The 15,099-nt window shown below is 43.6% G+C and overlaps 1 protein-coding gene across 7 annotated transcripts in view; it reads right to left on the reverse strand.

Moving 5' to 3' along the window:
* FHL2 (four and a half LIM domains 2) overlaps positions 1 to 15,099 on the reverse strand; it is a 159,314-nt gene that overhangs the window by 42,275 nt on the left and 101,940 nt on the right. For 2 of the 7 annotated variants that reach the window (XM_051806879.1, XM_051806876.1), the window contains exon 1: positions 679 to 712. The exons of 3 other annotated variants lie outside the window; for them this stretch is intronic. The gene's annotated coding sequence lies outside the window, so the exon portion shown is untranslated. Of the gene's footprint in view, positions 1 to 678; positions 728 to 15,099 lie in introns of those variants that run through there. 2 more of the 7 variants (XM_051806882.1, XM_051806878.1) reach the window with 2 other exon arrangements.

Genomic DNA, 15,099 nt, shown 5'->3' on the forward strand with positions numbered 1-15,099 from the left:
GATAATTGGCATTTGGCAGTTATTAATAATGCTATATTACAGGCTAGTTTCGATGAATTCCTGCTTTGCAGGAATTGTAACACCCAGTTATGATTCAGTGCTTTGCTTTCTTTTCCCTTTTCACACAGCTGCTGTAATCAATACCAAGTATTTGTTTAAAACATGAAATCAGCAAGCATCGCCTATAATTTTCCTTTCTTTCTTTTATGGCCATTAGGAAATCATGTGAAAGAGGTGAAAAAAGTAAAATGTTCCTTCTGTCCTCTTTTTTTTCCCCCACTATCTATTCATTTTCCAGAAAATGCTGATAGAGGGGAAAACCCCAAAAAAACTAATTAAAAGCTTTCTGCCTGAAGTCATTCAGTTTGCTATTCAAACCAGGGAAGTGTCTCTAGGTAGACATGGTTGTGTTCCTTGAGAGCGTGAAAACATGACAGTGTATTATTAGTGAAGAAGAGCAGCTGTTAGTTAGTACCTGGTTTCCAAAAGCTGACTAGAAATACAAAGAGGGATGCTCTGTGTGTGCCCTGGAATAAACATCTTAAAATCCACTCTTCCCCTGAAAAAGCAACACTCCCCTCAAGATGTCTATAAATTCTGAGAAGTCATTGCAAATGGCAGGTGAAAAGGAGAAAAGACTCAAAGAACAATGAAAACAAAAACAAGGTGCTGTCTTACCTTGCTGCAGCTCAGTGCTGCCTCTGCTCATGAGTCTGCAAACAAGAGAGGACAGGGACAGACTCGACGTTTTATTGGATTGCCCAAACTACGTTTCGTAATGAGACAGTTGGGCATTCGTGCTTCGGGTGAGCTATAAATATAATATCTCCAAAATACCAGCCATTGGCAGGAGATAAGGACTGCAGCATCTCTGTGTTACCAGCCTTTTAAGGCATCACAGCTAGAGCAGCACGAGGCCCCGAAGGAAAGGGCTGTTGTGCTCCTGAGCAGTTCCAGCCCGTCACTTTGCTGTATTGGGGACTGCCTGACCTTAAAATACAGTCACCTGCTATAAGAAGGCCCTGCGAGGGACCTCTAAGGAGATGGCGATATTTCAGGGCTCAATACTTTGACTGAGATATGAGCAACTCTAATTTCTCAGTCAGATTATTTGTCAAGGCTCTGGGATTGACAGAAATGCCCTCAGAAATTTTGACTGCTCTGTGAATGTAACAAACTCCAACTCCCTTTTTTTTGTCTGTCTGTCCACCCCAGGTGTGCAGCCTTTTGCAAGGTACTTTGTGCCTCAGGGCCTGCCTTGTTTTAGCCCTGCACCTCCTGGTGCAGGGAGCTGTAGTGCCAGTGCTATCATCTCACTATAAAAAAGATAGCGACTTTAGAGATTAACCTGAGATCACGAAGGAAGTCTATGTTGGCAGCAGGAATGTGGCTCAGGGGTGAGTTTTCTGCTCAGGGCTCCCTTCCCACTGCAATATAAGTGTGTTGCTGGGTGAAAGGGACGCTTGTACACAGAAAAACCAAGAGGTTTGATGTGGAAAAAGGTCTTCCAGCAACTCCCATGGGCAGTGTCTTGCTGGCTTTGGAGGAAAACTTGTCTGAGCAAGGCTCAGTGCAGAGGAGGGGTTACAACCTGTCTATCTTCTTGCCAGTATTGGGTCCATCTCTGCATTGCAATGTACTTCTGCAGAGAAAGTTGCAACAGAGACAGTCCTTGATGTGAAGTTAAACTATTTTAAGAGGAGGAAAATTAAAACTTTTCTTTAAGACAGGGAGGTGAAGAAATAGCATCAGGCAACCTCTGCGTGCAGGTAAATGTCTCTACACAGCAGCATAGTTATCTGGAAAAGTACTGTGCTGTTGAATTGAGGTTGCTGGTTGTTCCTCCTCCTGGCTGAAGCAGCAGGGAGGGATTCAATTTCTTTGCCAGATTTATTTATTACTTCCTTGGTCCTGAAGAACTCCTCATTCCCTTCATCTTCCTCTTCTCTGTCTTCTCTTCAGAGCTCTGGTCAAGCCATAGTCCTTAGGAGATAGCATGACCTCCCAGCTTGTCTCTGAGCAGTTCATTTGGACAGCAAGTGCAGGTCAAGCTGCAGAGAGTGGATACTAACACAAACTGTGTGCCAGGCTTTCTGACATGACAAACTGATTTATGGTTTGACATGGAGCCCAGTCAGGTTTTATGGTTATAACGCCAAACCAATGAGAAGCTGGTATCTGAAGCATTCATCCTAGCATTAAAAAACCTATAACAGCCTGTCCTCAGCCTCTGCCAAGTGGCATGGTTTGACAGCCTGAGTCAAGCCTCTGAGAACAAATGACTTTCACACATCTCCTTTTGTCCATGCAGAAATGCCTGGCTTCAAAGAACCATGGATGAGGAGCATGGCCCAGAGACTTTGGTTAGGGAGATAAGAGAAATATCCCACAGATTCCTCAGAAAAATATTGCTCATCCTAGATCTAGTGGCCTTTTGCCACATGTTCCTTTAGCTACCATGTAAACAACCCTTTCACATTTCCCAGAACAATAAACAGTTATGAAAAGCTGTTGAAGCAGCAAAAACGTGGTACTTAAGACATATGTTTGGACAGCTCTGGAAAGCCTCAACCTTTTCATGTTAGCCAATATTTTTGTTTGCACAATTCAAGGATCCGGGTGATGTTGTAGGAACAACCTGGAAAAACGATGGTTGTCCCTGCCCCAGTCCAGGATGTTCTGGGCAGTAATGACATGTTTAATCCCCAGGTGTCAACCCAGCTGCAGAGCATATTTGGATCTGGTGTCCACATCCAGCAACGGGGGACCAGCTTGGTGTAAATGTGGCCTCCCAGCACACTTCATTTGAAGACTTGAGAAGGTGGATTACAGTTCAGATTTTCTCTCTGAAAAGAGCAAACATCCTCTGAAGCTGGTTGGTTCCCATTGTCCCTCTACTTAGACTGTCCCAGTTTTATTTTGGGTATTGCTTTACTGTTTGATGAGCCTCCTCAGGGAAAGGAGGACTACTTGAAAAAGGATGCTACCAGAAAACTACAATAGCAGCAATCTGTCAGGCTGCTGGCCCTGATCATGGGCTCCTGGCAGCAGGTAATAACTGAGCCACTTCCTTGAGACAGGCAGGGGAATGCCCCCACACTCAGGGCACCAGCAGTTCTGAGGTACAGAAGGGTGGCAGGCTAACAAGAGAGGAGTGGGTATTGTCAGAAGCAGAGACCTCTCCAGGTGTTCTCAGCTATACCGTGGTATTGGAATTTAGCCCTTTAAGAAGAGGAATGGGACCTGAAGGTCTCTGACCCACAGCAGTGATGACACAGCAGGCCCTTTCGCCATCTCTATGGGTCTGCAGCCCCTGTTTCTTCCATGACTAAGGCACCAGCAGGAAGGAAAGCAAAAATTTCAGCCAGTTCTCTACTCCAAGGTGATGGGAGGTATGTGTACTAGAAGAGATGCTTTACAATCATGGAATCATTTAGGTTGGAAAGACCTGTAAGATCATTGAGTCCAACTGTGCTTTAGAAATATAAAGTAAATGTTGCAAGCTGTAAAGCAAAGCCCCCATGAAAACCATACTAAGGTGCTGTTACTCATTCATTGCAGTGAGGTTAGAAGTTTTACCACTGATCCCTTGCAATTGGGATTTGGTTGCCATTCTCTGCAAGCCATGGCAGATGCCAGAGTATGGGCATCCAAGAAGGATGTAAGTGTTCAGGATAGCTTTAACAAGCAAAAATCTAACCATCTTGCACTAGTGCAGTCTTTAGTAAAGGCAGAGCTCTACTGACAGATATTCATGGAAATCTGACCTTGCTGTCTTTGTTCATGGCAGGTAGTACAGCAATTAAAACTGTGTTATGATATTGTTGAGCCTTTAATCTAATTTGGAAGATTTAGAGGTAGGTTCTGTACATATGATACTGACTGCCAGAGACTTAGCAGCAGGGCCAGAGGGGAGGAGGAATTCTGTGGAGACTTTGCTCGTAGTCAATATTTTGCAAACTCTTTACACTCAGGCTCTAGCAGTGAGGAATATGGGATTAGCATTTGCCACTATGAACTTGGGATTTGGCTGTGTTAGCAAGCCATTGGTCTATCTGCTTCCTCTAGCCCTTCACCGACACAGGTCACATCAGTGCCTTCCATATTAGACATCTGCACATAAAACTGCACACCCAGCCCCCTCATACTTGAGGGAAGAGCACTCACAAATGCCAACCTCCATGGAAACCTGTGGCCACACAGCCTTTTGCCAGGAGGCACATAGGGTGCCAGGAGCATCAGACATCTTCAGGCCTTCCCACACCTGCGCAAATGCTTGTGGCAGGCAGCATTTGGGCTCTAGCAGCAGCAGCCTTAGGGATACCAGTGACCTCTAGATCTGGGGATGGAGAAGTACCTGGAGGAACTCAGCCCTAGCTTCCTCCTGGTGGGCAGCTGCCCTCATTGCCACCACCATGTTCAGGCTCTGGAGCACAGGTGAGACGGACGTGCTTTTGTATGAAGCAGCAAAGCATGTGTGATTTCCAAGGGCCTAATCTCTGCCTGGTTTCCCCTTACGTGCTGTGTTCTGAGCTGAACCTCCAAGAAGATGTCATTGCTGCAAAAATATGCTCAGGCTGGAGAGCAGGTTGAAACACCTGGATCCCTGTGACCTGCATGTTTCCCGTGGGCACTGTCGTCAGCAGTTCACCTCACCCAATTTTTGACATCAAAAGCTGGCATCCAGTGTAAGCCTGTTATCTGTGTGCTTTTCTGTGGGGGCTGGAGGTGTCTATCTCCTGCTGACTACAAGCTGAGAGGAGATGGCTCACACCAGACTTACTTGCACATAAATTCAATCACCAGATAACTTCTGGTGACTGAATCTATGTGAAATGTGCCTCACTTAGCATGAGATGCCCTTGCTTTGTGTAATGTGCCTCAAAAATATCTGTTGGGCCAGATGTAGGTACACCCTTGAACAGTTTCTTGAATTCCCACATGTTTTGGTTGAGAACTCTCTGAGGCAGAAGCAAACCGTATTTAATGACCTCAATGCAACTATTTTTCTTTTCTTTCAGTGAGTTTCTCCAGCTGTTTCTGAACTCAAATGCTCGGGATGTTTGGTCCATCCCATGGCCAGTCTCTGCAGCTTACTCCCCTCATGCCTGATGGCTGTGAGAGCTCAGAGCACAGGCACGAGCTCTTCCCCCAGCACAAACAATGCCACATTCAGATAAATGATGCAGATGAGCCTTAATTTGAAAATTCAGACACTGAACTCTCCAAAACCTCTAAACCCAAACTTTGCGTTAAAAACCTAGGGAGATTTCCACCTTCTCCCCCTCTCCATCCCCTGTCCCACTCACACTGAGGGAGATGAATCCAGTCCCCAGGCTGCTTTCTGCCCCTACGTAATGGCCCCATATCTCAGGACTCACTTTGCAGACCTGGTGACACAGCACTGACAAATGCCCCGAGTAAAGAGAGGACTGGATGGTGACTGTCAAGCCAGAGTGCAAACAGAGTTGGAAAAGCAGAAATAATTTCTTCTTCACTTCTCCATTTATCTGCCCAGCAAATGTTACAGCTCATAAAAGGCCACTGCTCTTAGCAGCTGTTTCATGGCCCCGTCTCTGCCCTTTCCCATTTTGGCTGAAATACTTATTCACTATGCTTTAGCTGCTGGTTTTGGATCATGCTGAAACTTCTTTGGTCCAAAGCTAAATCTACCCTCACAGTCCACTAAAATAAGTCCTGACAAAGCTAAGGAAGGCTTCACCTAACAACAAACTAAGATATAAACCTTTGTGAGTTGTAGTGACAAAGGGATCCAAGTGGTTGCCTGAGTTCAAAGCAGCTGAGAGAAGCAATCCCAGTAATGCTGAATTTTGGTGCCCTATTTGCACATTTACCTGCCTATCTGAATTAATGTCTTTACTCCACTGTACCTAACTCCACCAGTATGTATGAGTATGTGTGCAAAAAACCTTTTGAAGAGAGGTATTTTCTCATGAAATAACTGGTATCTGGTAAGTGCATGGAAGTCTCAGTGAAGGACAGAGGAGCTGGAAGTGCCAAGCACTTTGAAAAAAAAAATCAAATTAATCCCTGGGGCTCAAGTTTCCCACTTGTAGGGGAAACTATGAGACAGATCATTGCTCGAGAACAAGATTTGGAAAATACAAAAAGGATAAAATAAAACCAAAAATACTGAAATGATAAAACCCCCAACCCTTAGTGGACTAAGAATTTCCCAGACCTCCATAGCCAATAGAAGGATCCTTCTGGTAGGAGCACATTTCCCAGCAAAATGTCCCAAGACTGGCTCTGATTGCTCTTTCCCCACATCTTCTGACTCAGATTTCACAGTGGGTGGAGGGCACATGATCTCAAGTAAAGGTGTTTCAGCACCTCAAAATCACCCTGGCTGCACTCATTACTGCATTGCAATCAATAGGCTGTTCTTAGAACATATAAAGTAGGACTTGGGCTCTAAAATTAGTTTGACATTATACTACCTCCAAAGGCACTTCCCAAAACAGTGGAGAAATAGAAACTAGGATAATGTAGCTGGAGTGGTGATAAACGTAGAATCTTGCACAAAAATATTTAAACCTTGTATCGTCTCTGCACACTATGGAGTAGGAGCATGGTCACCCTTCTTGGTGTTGACTTGATACAAGTCTGGTGGCTCAGGTTAGCTTGCTGAAGACCACCATGTGCAATTTGAAACAAGCCCAGCAATATTAAAAAGTTATGTTTATAAAGAGCAGCTGTTGGCATGACAGTGTATATCCTTCCCCTGGAGACACAATCAACTGGTAACTTAATCTTTGCTAGAAGTTTGTTATGTTGATGATAGAAGTGCAGCCTAGGGCTACCGTGTACCTCTTAGGCCATTTAGCACAATGAGAAACATTTCGCTGTAGAGCCTAGATTAGTCTGGATACAAGTACCAAACTAATGTCAAACCTGCCACCTGCCACTGCCCCTTACTCAGATCCTGCACATGACTGTGATAAGCCTCAAATGCTTGTTTTCTCTTTTCATTGGTCACTGATTTTCTCATCCATAACATAAAAAGTCTTCAGATGATTGTATTTATTTTATCTGTTTCACTGATGCCTTTTGTGAAACATCACAATGATTTTGCTGGTGGATGAAAAAAGTTATACATATTAAAACTGTCACCCTAATTTTATGGTCAAGTTCAACAGACAACATGACGTTTACCAGGAGAACAACTCCTTATGATCCCTCAGTTAAATAACAACTACTTCTGACCTCATCAGGGCTGCCAGCCTGGTCAGATTTTTCAAAAAGAATTCAAGGACAAATTATCAGTTCTATGGCTGCGTATTATTTTGAAAGACTTGACAGACATGTTTAGCCATTAAGTTGTTGGAGTGAAGAAAACAAAACCAAAGCATGCTGAGCAAGGAAGTGACATGTGTCACTATATGTGTCTCGTCAGCTGAGACTAGTAAAATTCTTACTCACTGATCAAAATGCATGAAGATCTCTCTGATTTTCACATTGTTGGGAAAAAAAACCCCACAAGTGTCTTTTTCACGCTTTGAAAAGATGCACTTACATTCAATATGACTGAAGGACAGTGAAATTAGAGTCTTTATCATGCAAAATCCACATGCTGCTTTTGCACATATTCTGACTCTGAATTTGATGACCTTTTTCTTCTGCATTCTGTTTCTGCATATATACTGACTATGAATTTGCTGACCTTTTCCTAATTGCTGCCTGCATACATACCTCATAAAACCATTACCCAAGGTAATACTAGACCACCTTAGCATCACTATAATTCTCTTTGCATTTCTTTCTGTGCTCCACCATCTCTTCTCTTGGCTGTTATGTCTGGCATATCACATCTCTCCCCTGCTTCCTTTCTGCACCAGACACCTGCAGTGTCAGCAGTGGGGTCTGCCAACCTCTCCTCTCTACTCAAGCTATGAAACCTGCAAGATAATCCTTTTAATCACTGCCTCCTTAGCATCCTTGCCACCATTTCTTTCTTCTCAAGGATTAATGGATATTTTCTCAAAACATCTGCAGTTTTGCACCTTTACCTCATTCCCCACACCTCCTCATTTAACTTTATCTCCCCACAACACATTAGTCCTCTTCTCTTGCAGATGACAAACATTCTTGTGGTGTTCCTCCCGTATCCAGCCCCACACAAGCATGTTTGCCTGGCACAGTTTTGGCAAAGTGTGCCAAACCAAGGCAGGAGCTCTGGCTATCTTTTGCAGCTGTTGTTTTATGGTTCCTCTGTTGTGCTGGAGCTCACCCTTGCCTCTCAAACGGGAGGAGTGCAGAAAGCAGTTCAAATCCATAAATCACCCAGACACGCAAGATATGCCCAGCACCAGCAATCAGGGCAGCTGCCGAGTGTATTCCTAGCATTTCTGGGAAAACACTTCTGTAAACAAATCTGCCATTTAATTTTTGGGCACAAATATTAAACATTCTGGAGAGTACCCTGCCAAGGTGGAGGCAAGGGGTTCGCAGGTCTCTTTGATATGTGATCGTGCTAAACTTGGCTCCTGCTCAGAAGATAGCAATGCTTCTTTCTGTCCTTTAGGAACAATGTGCTTCTTTTCAAGAGTGTATCAAGAAGGTTTTTCTGAGTCACTACATGAGCCGTGGGCATCACCCATGGTTTGAAACTGATCTTAGGCCTGAATTGGTTTGATAGTTGCCAGATCTAAAGAACTATAAAAAGAAAGGCTTTCTGGCATTGAAGTCTAGAACTAAGGGAGATGAACAAATAGAAAGAAGGAGAAGTTGTCATCTCTGCCTTGCATGCTGAAGTGCTTTTAGGGCATTCAGTTCTGTGGATTGTCACAACAAATCCTAAAACAACACTGGATCCAAGACCTGTGGACTCTGACTCTTATCCTACATTGGTCCTGATCTTTTGTTGTGTCAGGAAGGGCTCTGGAGACAACTTCGCCTTCTGGAGATCAAATTTTTAGAAAAATAGATATTGAGTATTGAAAAATATTGATGATGGTGATGAAGAAGAGGAGCAGGAGGGGGAGAAAGTGTGGTAGAGAAAGACTGGGGGATCTCAGAAACACAGCTCCCAAAATACTCCTTCTGTCACAGTTTTGTTAAAGGACTGAATTGAGAAGCCTTTCAAATGTGGGACCTAGTGCTGCTATGATGGAAAACGACTTGTGTCATGTCTCAGTGTGACTACAAATAACAGAGCAGTTCTGCTCCTTTTCAAACATGCTAGCAGGTCAAATTGCTCAGCTTTTTTGTGGTAGCTCTGTAGATTTGAATGACAGAATCTTATCAAGGACAACCCTTCAGTATAAATCTGTCCAGGCAGCAGTGCTTGTGCAAAAGCAAAAGTTATTTTTTTAGGTCAAAATCATTCTTCCCAGAGATAAGATCAGGGTGATGTCAAAAAATACAAGATCATCCTCCTGTTCATGTGACAGTGGCAGGTATATCTACAGTCCTTAGAAAAGAAGTAAAAATTTTTGCCGTGAGAGACCACTTTTGAAACTTTGCAATTGAGAATTGTCACCAGTGTCACATATGGGAACTAAACACAGAGACTGCCTGATGTAGAGCATTGGCTAATGGAAATCCTGGATTTGGGAGAACAGATGAAAAATAAAGCAGTGTTAACATAATACGGAATATGATAAATATGATAAATGACTTTTGGTTTTAATGTTTTCCAAAACTGTCTACTCCAGTACCTCCATACCTTCAAAGGAAGAGAATGCCATCATGGGATATTGCAGGGGCATAGCTCTTGCCAAGCATGTTCACGTCATTTTCAGCCTGAAATAATTTGATTACCATTAATTCTCGTCTCAATGCAGTCAAGATCTAATTAACTGCATTCATTATCACTGTTTATATGTTTATATCTACTGTGATTGTTGGTTTATACATATATATAAGCTGGTGTTTTCAGTGTGTAACGAATTAGTGCAAGGAGGCCTGAATCTTGATCTGCCTTTGAGGAGAAGCTTTCCTTCACAGGCAGCATGCATTAAGGTAAGCACCAAGATATTTTTTCCCTGTCTGGGCAGAAGAACCCACCTATCCAGCAGGCACCAATACTTCCCAGCTCATGTGATGGCAGGAATGGGAGACGTGATGAGGACTTGAAATACCTCAGGGAAGAAAAGAGTTGTGCAAGGACATACATATCCTTGAATAAGCATCCACTCAATGAAATACATGCTTTGGACCAGGTCTTGCTCAAAGGCGAGTTTCCAGCTGAAAGGTATGTAAGCATGATGAGAGCATTTTAACTGGAAAAAAACCAGATAACAGAGTTAGAATAATCTGTCTGCAGCTGTAAGTTTTCTTTTCTTTATGCACAGCTGCCTCTAAATAAGGAGATTGTAATGCTGATCTTTGGGTTCCTGAATAATTCATTCCTTACTTTATCTTCAAGTCTGTCTGGTGGTAGGAGTGATTTAAGGATAACTGGCAAACCACCATCATTCCATTCTCAAATAAGCCACAGTTCAGTAAGGGGGGAGAGGGTGTTGGACCATTCTCCTAGAAAAAATACAAAGCCAGAGGTAACCAGATATTTCTCTGTGAGCTGTGTGGGACATTTGGAAGTTTATAATGAAGTCTTCTTGGGACACAGTCTTTATCTCTGGAAAGCTAGAAAAGCACCTCAGCAAGGAGTCTCCAGCAAGGTCACGGTGCTAGGGTTGGCTGAATCTCATGAGCTTTGTGATGTAGGTGGGGCTGCTGCCGGTCTGTGTTTGTGGGTACAGCCTGTAGCAAGGCTGAGCGTACATTCCCAATTGGCAAACACACACATGCATACAATATGCATTTCTGGTTACATGGAATAGCACAAAGAGGAATCAGTGCCACCAGCACCACCAGCACTCACACAAACATGAACAGCCCCATCTTGTTGCCCCTCTCTGGGGAATGAGGATTGAAGCCTGCTACTGGGATACACACACAATGTATGTCATTTCAGGACGTACTCAATACATAGTTCAGGAGCTGGTCATAGGCACTCCGTGCTCTAGTTGGCTCCCAGTCTCCTCCAGCTGCTGGCACTAGGACCTACAAACCTCAGAGGTCTGTGGTCCCACTCTGGGTGCTGGTACTCCCTAATCCTACTAGTTTTAAGCTTGGTAGCAATCACATTAAATGACTCAGGACAGAGAATGACATGCTCAGAGAAGACAGGTAGAAATAGGATTCAGTGAAAATACAGGATAGATGGTGGTGTATAAGCATAGGACTCCATCAAGGAAGTCTACACTCAATTAGACCCTTTTATCTTCTTTCCCCCTCTATTTCCTCATGTTTATTATCACCCCAGTTTATCTTGATGCTTTCATTTTTCCACCTCCAGTCTTCCCAATCAATATCCGTTGGGGAGACCCAACATTCCCAAGTTCCCCTGAAAACCTTCTGTAAGACATTTTATACAAGACTCATATTCTCCTTCCTGTGCATACTATGCTAAGTTCTGCATTCTGTTATATATTATCTCCCTTTCCTCTACATGGCTCTCTGACCCATTGGACTACCCCCTCACTGGGTGTAATTTTTTCTCTTTATGGTTGTAGGGAGTTGCTGATTCAGTGGGCCCTGTTTTCACTGCTCAAGTCACTAGGCTGCCTCCATCTGTCACTGATCCTGCCTGGGTTTACTGCTTACTACTTGCTAACTTACCCTTTGGACACATAATTTAACACATGGAACCCAACATTACTCTTTGGGTGGCTAGTAAAAGCCAAGCAGAACTTTACATAGGGAGCCATGCTGTCCTGGCACTCCTTTCTGCACAGAAGATGTCTAAACAACGTAAAAATACTTCTTTAGCACAGAGGAATAGGTGGATCTCCAGTTCTCCACGCATATGTAAGACTGAGTTTCCATGCAATCTTGATGGCTTCCATCTTGGAGTGTCTAACTTGAAATGCATAAAAGAAGCATGACTTCTAGAGGTTTCAAATGCAGTTTCAAATTCAGTCCTCAGAAAGCTACCTTTTCCTACAAAACAGAGTTTATTCCCTCCCCTGAAAGCACAAGTGCCATGTTTATCCTCAGCATCTCTGCCACACATACTTCTGGACCTGAAATAATCCTAGTTGCCATAATTTAATTAAACTAACAGTTTGAAATGTCTGAGTGTTGTATTGAGACTGGGTGGAAAATATGAGCACAGACAATTGTGTTAGCTAGGAATAGCTAGACAGCTTGCAGTGTAAAACAAGAAAGGCTGAGGCTAAGTGCAATCCAAGCTGACAAATCCTGAGGCTATGGGATTAGGCTGGTCCTGTTGAGGACTGCTGAAGAACTGAGACTGTAAATGTTTATTTTAAAATAGGCATCCAAGGATGTGTTTCAGATCATTTGTTACTCCTTACTGCGGTTGTGTGTATTTCCTTAAAATGCACTATTGTTTTTAGCCCAGCCAGTGCTTGACACTGCTTGAACAAAGCTAAGAACAAAGCTTCCTAAGAGGAAGAGTGCAAGAGCTGGACTTACTGTTGGCAATATCTAGACCATGGAGATACTCAGAAACTAACCACAGTTAAGGAGGCTTTGTCCCCTTTTCTTTATACTCAGATGGCTTTTTTCTTTACTGACATTATGTTCATTTCACTCAAACTGAAGCTCTATCCTGTGAGAAAGAGGAGAGCTGCATTATAGCAGTTACACAACACTCTCCATTTCTGGAAAAGCTACCATGTTTATCAATCCACTGTATCCTGCGTGGAGGGCTATGTTTTGTGGTTTTCTCTGAGCTTTCTACTGTGCTTTAGCAGCAGAGAAATTTGTGACAGGGGTGTAGTGATAGCTTTCTGCTCCATCCTCCTAGCCACTTCATCCCTACCGAGTGGTTTCCCCATCCTCAGCCCCTCCTGGCAACTCCTGCCCAGGCAGGTGGGTGACACATCAGATCTGATATTTGGAGGGGCACAAATGGAGGTGGGGAGAAAGCAGCACCACTGTGTTTGCTTATCCTTTATCAGCATACTTTGAATAAAAGACCACAATGCTTGTTGATTTTATTGACATAAACTAAAAAAGAGCCTCTGACAAGAGATTGAAAGTCTTGGCAGCTAATTAGCAGAAAACCATTAAAAGGCATGTTATCTTAAAGGTAGCAAAGTGTGAAAACTCTTTTTGTTTTTAAGGCTGATTAGTTGTGTGATGTCCACTCTAAGGCAAGATCATAAAGCAGGGTTGCTTAATGCAATCATTAGGAAGTAAAAATCTTGATTTTCCAGCTATTCTGAAGATGTTGTTTTTAGGGTGTGTGTTCCCGTTAAATGCATCTGTGTTGCTTCTAAACCAAAAGGATATGAAAGGAAACAAATGTGAGACTTGTTTCACATCAGTAGCTTGGCTGAGAGGGCTTTCACAGTGGGAGCCTGCTCTCTGGGCTTTCTCAAAAATGGAAAGCAAAAACTCAGTTCAGCCTAAACACAACCAAGATTATTAAGACTGACTTTGGACCTGGTCCAGACTAAAACAGACCATGGCTCTCATTATCCCAAATAAAACCTCTGCCTTTCCTTCAACTTGCTCACCAGCCCCTGGGACAGTCACAAGGACTGCCACGGGTCTATAAACTCTCCTGTTGAGTTTATGGGCTCAGGGGTCAGCCTGTTAACTCGTGCTGCATCGTCTGCCCAGCCTGGCTCTGGGGAAGGGACATCTGAGCGTCGTCCTGCCCCAGTGCCCCCTACTGTCCCTGGCCCTTCAGGAGCCCTGGCTGCCAGCTGGGTCATGGACTGCATTTCTCTGCAGCAGCATCTGCTGCTCCGTTTCAACTACCTGATGGGCCCTGCAGCCAAGAAGCCTATGGGCTGTCCTCCTTAGAAATCAAAACAATAAGAAAAATGTCACATTAAAAACAATCTAGGCATTAGATTATGAGCTGCTATGTGGAAGTAAAACCCAACCAACCAACAACAAAAACCCCTAAAAACCCCCCAAATGCCACAATATCCTAATTATCTCTTCCTGAGCTCTTTTCCTGGATCTTTTTAGGCGAAACAGTCAGTTTATCTTTTTCCCCTTCCAGGATGATGGGTAACTTTTGGACATGTTCCAAACTCCCCTGAAGTCAGTAAAAAGTTTCCAAGGTCTGTGAATCAAGCCCTGGATGCAGGAGGGTAAAAAGTGTGAACATCCTACCTTGCATTCTAGGTGAAAACACACACATCCTGCAAGTGCCACACATTAGTGCTCAGTAAGTAGTCCTTTCCTTTTCTCTGTTTCTCCACAGTGTGAAAAGGTCTCTCTGATGATACAGCAGACAAACACCTTCTCAGAAAGGAGGACAGGCCTGGTTCCTTTCTAGTAGTGAAGTCGCCATTAGCGATGGAGTTGCACATCACAGGAGTGGTCCTTCTCCTGGTCCTTGACTGCATAATTTCCCAGACCCTACTTTGCAAATACCTGAGGTGAAGGCTAAAGACTAACCAGTGACTTTATAAACTCTGGTACAGTTTGTGCCAGGCCCAGCTCAGGATGAGGTTTGCCAAAGCCTCTCACGAGGCTCTGTTACAAGGGCATTGAATCTTGTAGCAAGAAACACACAATCCTCTCCTCACTTATACCATCTTCTGGTGAAAATGAACATCACATAGATGTAAAAATAACCCTACATCAAGTCACCACTTTTTATAGCAGCTTGATTATTCCAGAAATGATGCCTCAGGTGAGTTCCAAAATTTAAATTTCTGATACTCTTCATATTTTCCCAAAGCTGTTTTCTCATTATGTATTTTTAATAAGCTGTTATAATGTCCTGAGAAATTCAGGTTCTGTGTGTGGCTTCCTCTAGCTTTCCTCCTCCTGACCATGGGGCTCACTGAACACCACAGAGTCACAGAAAAGCAGAAGCCTTCGCCCCTGGGCAAGATCAGCTACAGGCATACAATTTCTGACAGATAAAATGTTGTCTTGTTCTTATTCAACAGTCTTCCTGAAGTATACCAACCTGACTTAAGCCTTTAACTCAATCCTTTAATAAAAGCTTATGAGTCCTGCTGTGGTCAGTGGAGGCCCTGGAAGGTGGGTCAGAAGTGGCTCAGGAAGGGGCACACGTGTCCTGGGCAGGTTAGGTTAGAAAATATGAACACCCAGCTATCTGCATTTCTGTAGTGT

The sequence above is a fragment of the Manacus candei genome, unplaced genomic scaffold (genome assembly GCF_025592945.1).
Source record: "Manacus candei isolate 608988 ecotype Guabito, Panama unplaced genomic scaffold, ASM2559294v1 h1tg000069l, whole genome shotgun sequence".
NCBI classification, from domain to species: domain Eukaryota; kingdom Metazoa; phylum Chordata; class Aves; order Passeriformes; family Pipridae; genus Manacus; species Manacus candei.